Source organism: Leuciscus leuciscus (assembly GCF_965113295.1).
Source record: "Leuciscus leuciscus genome assembly, chromosome: 9".
Lineage (NCBI taxonomy): Eukaryota > Metazoa > Chordata > Actinopteri > Cypriniformes > Leuciscidae > Leuciscus > Leuciscus leuciscus.
In genome coordinates, this window is record NC_138733.1 from 39,743,124 (window position 1) to 39,756,869 (window position 13,746).

Here is a 13,746-nt window from a genome sequence, read left to right on the forward strand (position 1 = left end):
AAAAGACAATTAATACTCTGTAAATCATATTGCTGTACATGACGCTATCGAATCAGAAGACAGAATAAGTGGATTATACTGAATAATGACTATATTGTGCATTGCATATTATCTCCTGTAATGCTTTGTTATAGTTGACATTTAAATTACAACCAAATTTATTGTTTCCAAGATGAATAATATTGCATCAATAATACCCCTTAAAGAGATACAAAAAACGAGTAGTAATGTATTGCACCTCATTATCTCTCTACAGTGGCTATACCTGTCACAGAGCCAGCTCTCACCTCTCTTCCACTACCTGTCAAGAACCAAACATTAAACATCGAGCTAAGTCGCCATCTGAATATTCCTGTTGCCATAGACTCACCATTGCCTGGTTCCTGCTCCCGTTCCACCCTCTGTTATAATAAACATCTTCTTATCCACTCACCTGTCTGTTCCCTTCTGTTATGTGACACTACTGGTTGCTGTTTGCATCAAGTTCAAGTCTATCATATTGCAAACTAGACTTGATTTATTATGATTCTTTATTCCTGAAAGGAATCCACCTTTTTTTGTTGTTGAAGGAACCAGATATGTTTCTATTTCTGAGTATCTGAAGTTTTGTGTAGGCTAGTCCACTGGTTGTGTAATTTACTTAAAATCTTCTTTACACTTTCCCTGCCATTGACTGAATTTTCCAGCTATCAATGTTTTCTGTGTTCTACGATAGGGAGTTAGGTATAATGTATCTTCTAGTACAAAATTTCTGGATCAAAACACCAGTGAAGAAGCAGAAACAAGTCATAGAAGATTGCTTACACAAATGTGAAATAATTTGATCATCAAACATTAGACAGCATATATAAATCAAAACTGCCTTACATTACTGAATGAAATGTCGATGCAGGAAGGGTTAAAGGAAGCCTGGATGCCAGCTGAACTTAGCCCCGCCCACAAAAATTTTAGGTCGGGAAGTTCGGTCTGGACTTGATCCGTTGTGGAGCTATTATGCCCGAACAAAAGCTGTTTGGACCAATCAAATTGTCAGGGCGGGCTTTATACGATGATGGAGAGATGATCAACAGTAACGTAATCATCCACGTCACCAACGAGCGCTTGGGTTGAATTCATTTACAACAAAGATGACTGCCGCTGGAGAATTGAGATTTCACGAGTTCACACTTACAAATAAGTCAGATAGAATAAATGCATATTTGGCGTGCTGTCCGAGGAGAGGCTCCGGGATCGGTATTCGGCCCGAACCCAAAGTACTCCTGGCTGTGGAAGAACAAGCCGAGAGTAAGTGGAGGGATGCTGAAAACTGTCAAGGAATGTTAGGTGAGTTGACAGAGTGATATGCTTCTTCTCATGCTGATAGGGTAGACATGCTTGTAATTTTTTGATGACAAGTTGATTGGATTGATTATTTGAATGTGCTCCTCCCGAACTTTGTTTATGAAACATCATGTGTAGATTCCGCAATCGCGTCTTTTATAGAGGATATCGACCACGATCAAGGCATTTGTCGATCGGAAACATAAATTAAAAACATACGTCACTTACTCCGTTGCTCTGATTGGTTGTAGGTCTATCCAATTGAGTGCAGAGGCATTTTCTTTCCTGGGGTACGTTCAAGTTCGAAACGGTGCGCAACGTTTTGCTATGGTTTTAGCCCCGTTCACACTACAAGCGACAAAGCGACACGATACCATTCATTTCAATGGGGAGCGGGCGATTTCCGGCGACACGCGCGACAGTGACCGATGGGGCGTGTCCAGCGACGCGACAAAGTTGAGATCTGTTCAACTTTATGCAAATGAAGAGCGACTTTCGGGAGCGACAACCAATAGGAGTTAAGTCAGTAGGGCGCGCGTGATCCGTCACTCTTCAGTGCCGAGTCCGACCGAGGCAAGATGAATGAGAAGTTTATTTTAGCAGTCAGAAACTGTCCAATAATTTATGATATGTCTCCATGTACATAGTGGTACTCGCCGTGCTGACTCCGAGCCTGAATGGTTTCGTGAACTCAGAAAGACCAGTATTTGCCGCAGTTAAATAGCCGCGATAGCAAAGAGCACTCACTGTTTCTCATTCATCTTTAATATTATGCATTTTATGTACTGATTCCATTTATATTTAGACTTTTCCTTCCAAAATGTTAGCTTGTAGTGGCAAGAAAACAGATTTTTTGTCTACAGCATGGAGTAACATCCGTGTTCCATGAATGTCACTCACAAACATTACTAGACAACCAGTAGTGGGAAAGCCCACTAGCGACCTCACCGCCAGCCACTGGCGACATAGTCACTTGTAGTGTGAACGCAGCTTTCCGGGTTGAACGTCATGTTTCCTGGAAACGGCGTGCACCGGTGTGCAACAGGGTTTGAGATACGTTGAGATACGTTGTTTGGTGGGTGTGTCAGAACTGCAGTCCAATCAGCAGCAACATGTATATAAAGCACGCGGTATTAAAGTGAACTCGCACAATGGGTTCAAGGAAAGTAATTTACAAATGTGTTCGATGTAGCTCGGTATACGCAACAACTGAGGATATTAGAAGACATGTTTGTCGTAAGTTTTATTGTAAAAATATAGGATATCAACATAATGATGTAGTTGTTTATATTTTTAGCTTCATTGCAAGTGTATGACATTTGGTATAGAAATAAACAATGGTAATTAAGTGCTTTTCCTAAAAATGAGAAAGAAAATACAGGGTATTAAAACAGTATGAACTACAAATAAAGTCAGTATGTGAGGCTAAATAGATGTGTTTTAGTCTGAATTAGGTAAGATGTGTGCTTCCATTTCAGTTTCAGCAATCCCTTCACTCGATTGGGATGTTCTCTTTTGTTCTGGGCGGCAAGTGCAGTAACTGTAACATCGGCCATATTTGTTAGTATTAAACACATATTTATACCGACTTCATCAGGCTCCGAAAATTCTTCACAAAGAACACAAAGAATGGCCTTCTCAGCTGCCATAGTTGCAACTCTTGCGTCATCAGAACAATGTGTTCAACGCATCACCGTTTCTGTTTAAAAAACACTGTTTTACTCACATAAGTGTGTTGCACCATTCCTGTCGGAGCCAATATAGAAGGCACAGCACCGTTTTTTAATCTTAATCGGTCTGCAAATCCAGTCTCGACCTGTGTCTTGTTTACAAAACAATCCTCAGTGAAATGAAGCGAACAAACGGACAATGTTTTACCCACATCAGCTGGAACGTCATTAAAAATAAAGTTTAACCATGCATTCCTATTGGAATCCAGAGGAAGCTTATGCAGCGACTGTCTTCTTCCACAACCAGGCACTGCACAACATTTTTGCTCGGTAGCTCGATCCGGTTTGTCATCACGAGGTAGGCCTATGTTATTTAGCTATGCGTGTAATGCGCGAATCGGTGGGCGGGGCTAAACCGGCCGTGTTGAAGTAGGCGTTGATCTTCTTCTGCGGGGGTGGTGTTTTATCCTCTTTGTCGTCATAGTTCCCCACTTTGAAAAACGAGTCGTTTGCTGAGCCTGGTGTCAATAAAAGCTTTTATTGGACTAACAAGGACGTTTTCAGTTCTGAAACTTACAGGATATTCTTATAATATGATGACCTCTTAAATGTCAAAAGCTCAAGGAAAATTTGATTTCTCAGTTCATCACCCTAAAGGCCCACTGAAGTGCCTTGGAACATGCAGCTTTGTATGATGTGTTGATGTAATTTCCACTGAAACCGAAACATGCTTTGGCCAGGTGGTGTTTATAGCATGGGGGCGGAGCTTTAGATTCTAGAGAGCATTTGATTGGACAGAAGATGTGATGAGAAGCTGAAGTCCTCAGTGATGTTATTAAAATCATTGGCTGTTTCTCAATTTCCTAGAACGCAAAGAACAGACTTGCGTTCTCTTTGAGACTGGTCTTGCCAGGCGACCTTGAAAGAACGAACTCGGAAGGACGCGAGAACACAGAACGCATCTTTATGAGAATTGAGATGTGCTGCGATGCTGCTTAACTGACCATCTCGGCAAATACAACACAACATCACAAACATATGTCACAACCTTTTAAAAATTTCTTTCATATTAGACATTGTTTTCATAGTTTATATCTTTTTTATTTTACCATGTGTATTTATGAGTAGCCTATTCATGGGTTTCATCCGGTCCCTTTCCACAGGTGTATAAAATCAAGCACCTAGATTATGAATGCAGACTGCATTGTGCTTGATTAACACACCAGTGGAAAGGGACCGGATGAAATCCATGAATGTGTTACCTATGTTTTGTCAATGTTAAGATTCTTTTTAATATGCCAATAAAAATACTGCCGCTTTCTTAAGGTCTTTATCACTTTATTAAAATGAAGCAAAAGAGACCGACAAATGTAAACTTTCACGAGCTGTCACGTATTTCGAGCTTGCAGCGGGAATCTCTTAAGTGAGAACGAGAAGTTTAAAGCTTATAGCCTTCCGTACGTCGACTGCCCGCAACGTCTTCTGGGATTTTTAGCGGTTCGATTCTCTCAGGTCTGCATTTGATGCATCCTCGATATCAAGGACACATCCGGGCACTTCATGCGTCCTCTGTACTTGCGTTCTTGAGTATTGGAATTGAACTTCGACGGTTGATGATGACGTAGTACGAGAACACAAGGACACAAGATCACTGAAGAACGCATATTGAGAAACAGCCATTGATCTATTTTAGTGGAAGTGAGAGACTGTAAGATTTAAATGCTTATATCTCCTAAATGTGAATTTTGTCATTGTTTTGAAACACACCAGCTTATTCATAACTTTAAGGCTAACATATTCATAGTAAAAGCTTAAAAACCTAAGTTTTGATAAAATGTTGCTTTTTAAAATGAAACTTGATAAAATGTTGATAAAGAAGGATGAATGAATCTAGAATAAAATGTTTTTAAAATGTAAAGAGTTAAAGTAGCTACAGTTAAAGGTAGCCTATATTTCAAGTATAAAAATGCATATCTATATAGGAACATAGTAGTATGCTTACAGTTTACTATTTATATATTATTTTTGCACTTTAAGTATGATGCTATGTTGACTTAAAGTAAACACAAGTATACTGGCAGTATAAACATATATTGAGAGTATACTTCAAAGTGTACTTTCATAAACTAAAAAATTGTGCTATACCTATGTTCACTTTTAGTATAGTTGCAGTACAAACACTTAGTTGAAAACTAATTGTGTACTCAAAAGTTTACTACTGTTACACCTAAAGTATACTTAAAAGTATACTTTTATACACTAAAAAGTGGGCCAAATTAGTCACTAGTATTGAAGCAGTACATGTATACTACTAGTACATTGATATAAATATACTTAAAATATACTTGAACATTACTTAAGTATAATTAATAAAAATGAACTTGAAGTTTACTTATTACTGTACGGGTAGGTCCATATTTGGCACATGTATTATTGCCTTTCCTTCTTTAGTGCACTGTTTTTGTTTGTAAGTGTTTTAGACTATTAATGACTGAAACCAGCCCATAATCATATTCTTTTTAATGTTCCAGTAAACTGTGTCTTAGTTTAGTTGTCATTCTTGGCCACTAGAGGGCGGGCAGGGAATATGTATTGTGTTGGAGATTTCTTTATGCCAGAGAGTAAAAGACTGAGAAAGAACATCTCTATATAATGTCATGCCTCTTTAATATAAAGTTTGGAAAAGGGGATTCTTCCAACAAGTTGGAAACATGGGATAATTGTCCCAGTGACAAAACCAGAAAAGGACAATTCAGTAGCTATTTAGACCTATTGCCTTAGTGTCTAATCTGTGCAAGATTATGGAGAGAATGGTTTAATTATGTCAAGTCCTGTGCTATGGATTGGGCTCTATGTCTGGAGTTTGATATTAAGAAGACTCGAGTCAACAAGGAAGTACTAGTAGGAGTGTTTTTGGATGTGGAGAAAGTTTATGATATGTTTAGGAAAGAAGGCTTTTAGTTAAATTAGATAGTTATGGGTATTGCAGGGAAAATGTTTAACTGGATTCATAATTTTTGTTTGACAGATCTGTTCAAGTTAGGGTGAGATCATCATATTCCAAAACATATTACATAAAAAAACGGTACTCCTCAATGTAGTGTGTGTAGTCCTATTCTATTTAATGTAATGATTAATGCTTTTTTCCCAGGTTTTTTTATTTTATTTTTTATAATAAATAATTTATAATAATTTATATAATAATTATTATATTTTCTATACCTCCTCTTTTCTTAGTCTTTTATTGACACCTTTCCAAGTCCGCCACATTTTAAGAACGATCTGAAAGGTCCCCAAACTCCATCAAAAACTGTATATTTGTCCCTTAAAATATGTCACCTTTTCCATTGACATATTTGTTACCATTTCTTTTAGCCAACGTCCTATACTTGGTGCACAAATACTTTTCCAATTTAAAGAAATAAGCTGTTTTGCTTGAAGAATGCATATATTTATAAATATATACTCTTTCTTTTTTAACTTGATCTCCTTAGGAAACAAATGTAATAGAAAAAGTAAAGGTGACAATGGAATGTTAACATCAAGAATCTTCTCTATCATTTCTTTCACACCTTTCCAATTTTTTTTACTTCTTTGCACTCCCATATGCAATGATATAATGTACCTTTAAACTCACTGCATCTTAAGCAAGTGTCAGGGATATTTTTATTATATTTATGCAGTACAACTGGAGTTATACAAATCCGCATCAACCACTTATATTGTAGCAGTTTCAGACGTGTGTTCGTTGTTTGTGATTGAGCCTCTTTACATGCCTCCATCCGGTCCTCCATCCGGTCCTCCATCCGGTCCTCCATCCGGTCCTCCATCCGGTCCTCCATCCGGTCCTCCATCCGGTCCTCCATCTGAATATCCTCGTCAATCTCCAATCTCCAGGCTTCCAGTTTGTATTTTGAAGACTCCTTTGATCCTGACACCAGCATATTGTATAATGATGAAATTAAGCCTTTACTTTCTTATTTGTAAATACTTAAAGAAATGTTTTTTAGGAATATTATATGTATTGACTATTTCCTCAATTGACATAAGAGTGTTGTTAACATATAGATCTGCTATCTTTCGGATGCCCTTGTCTGGCCAAATCTTGAAACCTGCGTCCAATCTTCCTGGTTTAAACTTTGTATTGTCCCAAATGGGACTAAAGCAAGATAAAGGGTAGGAGACACCTAAAATAAATTTCACATCATACCATACGGCAGTCTTATTTATAACTATAGGATTGGAGACTTTTTTTTTTTTTTTTTTTATCTTTAAATTGGAGTTTAGACGGAGTCTGGAACATCTGTTATTCCAGATGAATTTAGAGAATTTTTTTTAAGTCTTTGAAAAATAGTTTTTGGGGGAGGCAGAGGAATGTTCTGGAATAAATATACAAATTTTGGCAAAACATTCATTTTCGAGATATTTATTCTGCCAATAAAGGATATGGGTAAGGACATCCATCTTTCTATAGAGCTATTAACACTTTCAAGAAGTGGATCATAATTTACTTGCACAACTAATGTTGGTGCAATTTTTACACCCTGGTATGTAAAACAATCAACGATACTGAAGGTTGCAGCACACTGATGCTGGGTACACACCAAAAGATTTTTTACATCTTATAAGATTTTCAAAATGTGACAGACCACAAACATGAGGACAAAAAATCCTAGATTTAAGCGTTTTGCTCCTATAGTGTGTGGTGTGCCATGATGTGACAAAGACAGCACACCACACACAAACAGATTTTCAACCAGAGTCTCGACTATGAACACAGGAAATCTCGCGAAATATCGTGAGACTTCAGAATAAGCATGACGGACGATATGCAGGAAGAAATTGCGATAGTGTTTGGAATGATTTTCACAGAAAATTCACGTGAAAAAACCATTGTACCTACCATTATATATAACCTTTTATACAGAAATATATTCATTCTTTATTGTCTTTATTTATTCTTTATTGGATTTATTGTCTCTTTAGAAAAAGTTATTTAATCCCTCTAGTGTATAGAACCTCACTGAACCCTTAACACTCAGCTTTTTTAAAAAAATTTTTTTATTGATTTTAAGAATTATACAATTACAGTCAGGGGGGTACAAAGAGTAAAGCAGATAAACAAACATAAAAAGACATATACATAAACAGTGACAAACTTAAAAGTTAAACAAAAATTTGAAAATGTTTACAGATTGAAACGCACTTTGCAGCTTTCTTTTTTTCAAACCCAATATTGTGTTTAGGTATTGTAAAATTTCTGCTCTTAAAATGAAAAACAAAGGCTTGTTTCCTCGAAATGTACACTTATGAATACTAAATCTTAACATTAAGCTTCCTGCAAGTGTGTGTGTGTGTGTGTGTGTGTGTGTGAGAATGACCGTGTCTTCCATCATCTCGCTTTCTGATTGGATATTGTTTCGTTTCACGCAGAGTCATAGAGAGAGAGTTGCGACACTCCCATAGACCTCCGTTGTAAATAATGGCGGCGCTTTTAACCGCCTACTTCCGGGATATGAAGATCGGAATAGTTCCAAACACTGTCATTTGGGCGTTGGACACCATTCACTTACATTGCTGCGCGTCGAGTTGTTCCAGAGTTAAGTTGCCGAAATATCGACCTCTTTTGAATTGTCAACTGTCTATATTGTATCAGAGGCCCTTTGCGATGCTTATACTGGTCTTCATTTGTACATGCACAGCGTAATTATTTATATTTTATGTTGGTTGTTTCAACCAATTTTCAAGCACTGCCTGCTAGCTAACGTTAGTTAGCTAGCGCGACTTCGTCAGCTAAGAGTTCGGTAATGAATCGCTACCACCTTTATAGCAACTTTTATTTAATTAAATTTTTTGGGATATACTAACTTTTCATTATGTTATTATTGTCTTGAGTGAAGCGGCTTGTGAGAACAATGCTGGACCTTTAGGATTGTTATGGCCATCACCAGTCCTGTCTGTTTCATGGATCACCTGCCCCTGGTTTTTGTTTTTCTTGTTCACACACACAAGCACACATTTTTGTTGTCTGTCATTGTTTAATAAAAAATATTTTATTTGAAAACCTTCATTTGTATCAGCCATGCTTAAATTCGTTTTTAATCTGTTATAGTTTTGATAATGTGTATGGCTTAATCTTAAAATAATATTCTTAGTCTTAACATGATCATGTTTCACGTTGTGGTCCTGGGGGTGGCCACTTTCATCAGATGAAGTGAGCTAGCTTCTAAGCGAATTCTGAACGGACCGCCACGGCAGACCTCTTTGCGTGATCACGAAGGTAGGCTAATGGCTGAATCAAAATTTATAAGCAAAATCACGGGAATCAATAGCCTAATACAGCCCAGTTGTGCTAAAATAAATATCATGAGACGTCCATCATCAGATGAATGATATGGAAAAGTTAAGTTAGAGCCGCTAAAGCCAGTGCTACTACCCATGCGAACATGAACACTAAGCTTTTCCCTCCAAAAATATAGCTTAAAACTTATCTCCAAATGCAAAACTGACATTAACAAAATGCAATAACAGCTGAAAAAGTACTTGGGTGTGTGTTTTATTTTATATTTACCGTTCAATAATGCAATCGCTGCTGTCTGTCCCATAGAAGAACATGACAGCCAGCGTACGTTTTGGAACTATTGGGGCTTACATGAACCACGTGACAGCCATAGCGGCGACATCAAAGAGTGTCGCAACTCTCTCTCTCTATGGCTCTGGTTTCACGTGATAATCTCCAGAGCGTGCGCGTGTTTGTCCTCGGAGTTCCCCCCACACATCAGGATTTCTGATCGTAAATATTAAACATGTTTAATATTTACGATTCGCGATCGGAGCGGCTCCGACGTTCTTCCGAGCAGGTTCGGACACTCTTAACACACCTCACACCAAGGGAAAATCTGATAAAATAATCTGTAGAACCATCAAGATAATCGGGACATAGCTAGGATTGTCGGAAGGGGAGAAATCGGCCCAAAATCAGCCCGATTATCTTTTGGTGTGTACCCAGCATTACTAGGTTGCTGTCTGTCAATCTCATTTAGATATACAGTAGAATGGAACTTTTAGAATTATTAATTTTGTATCCAGAAATTTCTCCAAATGTATTAATAAGATCTAATAAAGCAGGTATTGATGTATCAAGATGTTTTAGAAAAATAATTGATCCTCTCCTATTAAATTTGGTAGAATACCTTCTAACCTCTTGGCTAGAACTTTACATAATATTTTTGTATCGGAATATAACAAGCTAATTGGCCGCATATTTTCACACTTTGTGTCTGATTTCCCTGGTTTTGGTAATAATGTGATTAAAGCTCCTCTCATTGATGTAGGGAGAAGGCCTTGATGATAGGCCTCCACTATCATTTTCCAAAAACGGGGTTAATAACTTAAAAAACAAAACAATGTATTATACATTTCTATAGGAAGCCCATCTGGACCCGCAGCTTTTCCTGGTTTCATAGAACCAATGGCTTCTCCAATTTCTTGTAATGTGAGGTCTTCATCCAATAATTTTTTTTACATTTTTTTTAATTGAAATCTGTATTCAGACTATCTAAAGATTGCGTCTGTGTATCCAAATTTAATGAGCACTCTGAACTATAGAGTTTTTTTTACTTATAATAAATTCTAAATGCTTAATTGATCTCTATAGGGTCAGCTATAGTTCCTGTTGAACTCTCAGTGATGGTACGTTCTGCTTGTTGTTGTCGGATGCGAGTAACCGACCAGTTTTATCTCCATATTCATAAAAATTTGTTTCAATCTCAAAACTTTTGAAGCTGCTCTACTTGCTGATAATTCATTATATCAGGACCCGAGTAATAATAATAATTTCTCGTTTGCTTCTACTGTGTCTGTAGCTTTCCGGAAAATATAATTTTCTAATTTTTTTATCTGATCTTCTAATTTTTTCATTTCCTGTCTAGACCTCCTGGCTTTTGAACTGCAAAAACAAATAATATGTCCTCGAATAACAGCTTTGAATGCGTCCCATCTAATACCAGCAGATGTTTCTGAATGATTCATTTCTAAATTTGTTTCAATTTGTTTATTCATATATTCTATAAACTCTGGATCCCGAAGCCATCCTATCTGAAAGCGCCATCTAGGGGGGTTCTTTATGAATTTTGTAGTTTTGTATGATAAAGATACCGCTGCATGATCAGAGATGACTATGCTGTGACATGTACAATCTGTTAAGCAGTTGTGCCGATATAAGAAAATAATCAATACATGAGTATGTCTGATGCATAGGCTACCGGAGTCACATGGATACGATACTGCTGCTGGGTTAAGATCCCTCCAAACATCTGATAAATTAAGCTCTTACATAAATTGCTGTATCAACTTCCTAGCTTTAGTATGCGTTCTATCAATCCCTGTGGAACGATCTTTGGTATAGGATCTAGTACACAATTCATATCCCCTGCGATAAGACAGTATCCAGGCAAACTAGCAGTTAGCAAATGCAAATCATTAAGAAATTTGGGGTTGTCATCATTTGGACCATATGCATGAATTAAATTGATATTTTCTTTAAAAAAATGGTACACTGTAGCATAAATATATCTTCCTAATGGATCTTTAGTCAACTTCTGAACCTGTATTGGGACTGATTTATGAATTAAAGTCATTACTCCCCTTGCATTAGAAGTGTGACAGGCAGCAAAGACTTGCCCTTGCCATCTCCGACGAATCCTAATCGTCTCACTTTTTACCATGTGAGTTTCCTGAAGAAAAACTACTTGCCCCTGTAATTGTTTGATCCTGTCTATTACCTGTCCCTGCTACTGCATTTAAACCCCGCCCCTTACACGCCTTATATGGCGTCGATTGGTCCACACAACAGTGAGGAACTATCAGGTGCTTAAAGGATTAGTTCACCTCAAAATGAAAATTTCCTGATAATTTACTCACCCCAGTGCCATCCAAGATGTCCATGTCTTTCTTTCTTCAGTGGAAAAGAAAATACGTTTTTTGAGGAAAACATTTCAGGATTTTTCTCCACACAATAGACTTCAATGGCAAACAGAATGTTGAAGTTCAAATCAATGCCGTTTCAAAGAGCTCTGAAGTGCTTCAAAGGGCTCTGCACGATCCCAGCTGAGGAATGGGGTCTTATCTAGCGAAACGATTCATCATTTAAAAAAAAAAAATTTTAAAAAAATGATTATAAAGTTTTTTACTACATTTGTTCGTCTTGTGCTGGTCTGCGACGCGCCACGTATTACGTCATCACGTTGGAAAGGCCACGAAAAAAAAAAGAAGAAGAAAATGTATTTTTTGAAAATGCAACATATGAAAAGACAATGCAGAAAAGCAGAGCGCATGTGGCGGAAGACAAAACTTGTAGTCCATTATAACATCTACAAAGACAGCCTGCATGCTTTCAATATGGAACTAGGCAAAGCTAGACAGACTTTCTTCTCAAATATTATAAACAGCAATTTAAACAACACACGCACTCTTTTTGCTACTGTAGAGAGACTGACAAACCCCCCAAGCCAGATTCCCAGTGAAATGCTCTCAGACAGCAAGTGCCGTGAGTTTGCTTCTTTCTTCTCTGAGAAAATCAATAATATCAGAAAGGTGATCAGCACATCCTTGAGTTGCACTGAGGTCAGACAGATCAGACCACCTGAGAAAGTAGTTACTATGTCTGACTTCAAAGAAATTGATGGCAAAATTTTGGAAGAAACCGTACAACACCTTAAAACATCAACATGCGCCCTTGACACACTTCCCACATCTTTCTTCAAAATTGTGCTAAACAGTTTAGAAGCAGATCTTCTAGAAGTGGTAAATGCCTCACTTCTCTCTGGGAGTTTTCCAAACTCCCTGAAAACTGCAGTTGTCAAGCCCCTCCTGAAAAAGAGCAATCTGGATAAGACCATATTAAGCAACTATAGACCGATCTCAAATCTTCCTTTCATAGGCAAGATCATTGAAAAAGTTGTCTTCAATCAGCTGAACAAACTCTTAAGCTCGAATGGATACTTTGACAATTTTCAATCTGGTTTCCGACCGCACCACAGCACAGAGACAGCGCTCATAAAGATAATAAACGATATTCGCTTAAATACTGATTCAGGAAAATTATCAGTGCTGGTACTACTCGACCTCAGTGCTGCATTTGACACTGTCGATCACAACATACTTCTTGACAGGCTGGAAAACTGGGTGGGGCTTTCTGGGATAGTCCTAAAATGGTTCAGGTCATACTTAGATGGGAGAGGTTATTATGTGAGTATAGGAGACCATAAGTCTGAGTGGACATCCATGACATGCGGAGTCCCTCAAGGCTCAATTCTTGCGCCACTCCTGTTCAACCTGTATATGCTCCCAACGAGCCAAATAATGAGAAATAACCAAATTGCTTACCACAGCTATGCAGACGACACACAGCTGTACTTAGCCCTATCGCCTAACGATTACAGCCCCATTGACTCCCTGTGCCGATGCATTGATGAGGTCAACAGTTGGATGTGTCAAAACTTTCTTCAATTAAACAAAGACAAAACTGAAGTTATTGCGTTTGGAAACAAAGATGAAGTTCTCAAAGTGAACGCATACCTTCACTCTAGGGGTCAAACAACTAAACATCAAGTCAGGAATCTTGGTGTGACACTAGAGTCAGACCTTAGTTTCAGTAGTCATGTCAAAGCAATAACTAAATCAGCATACTATCATCTGAAAAATATTGCAAGAATTAGATGCTTTGTTTCCAGACAAGACTTAGAGAAACTTGTGC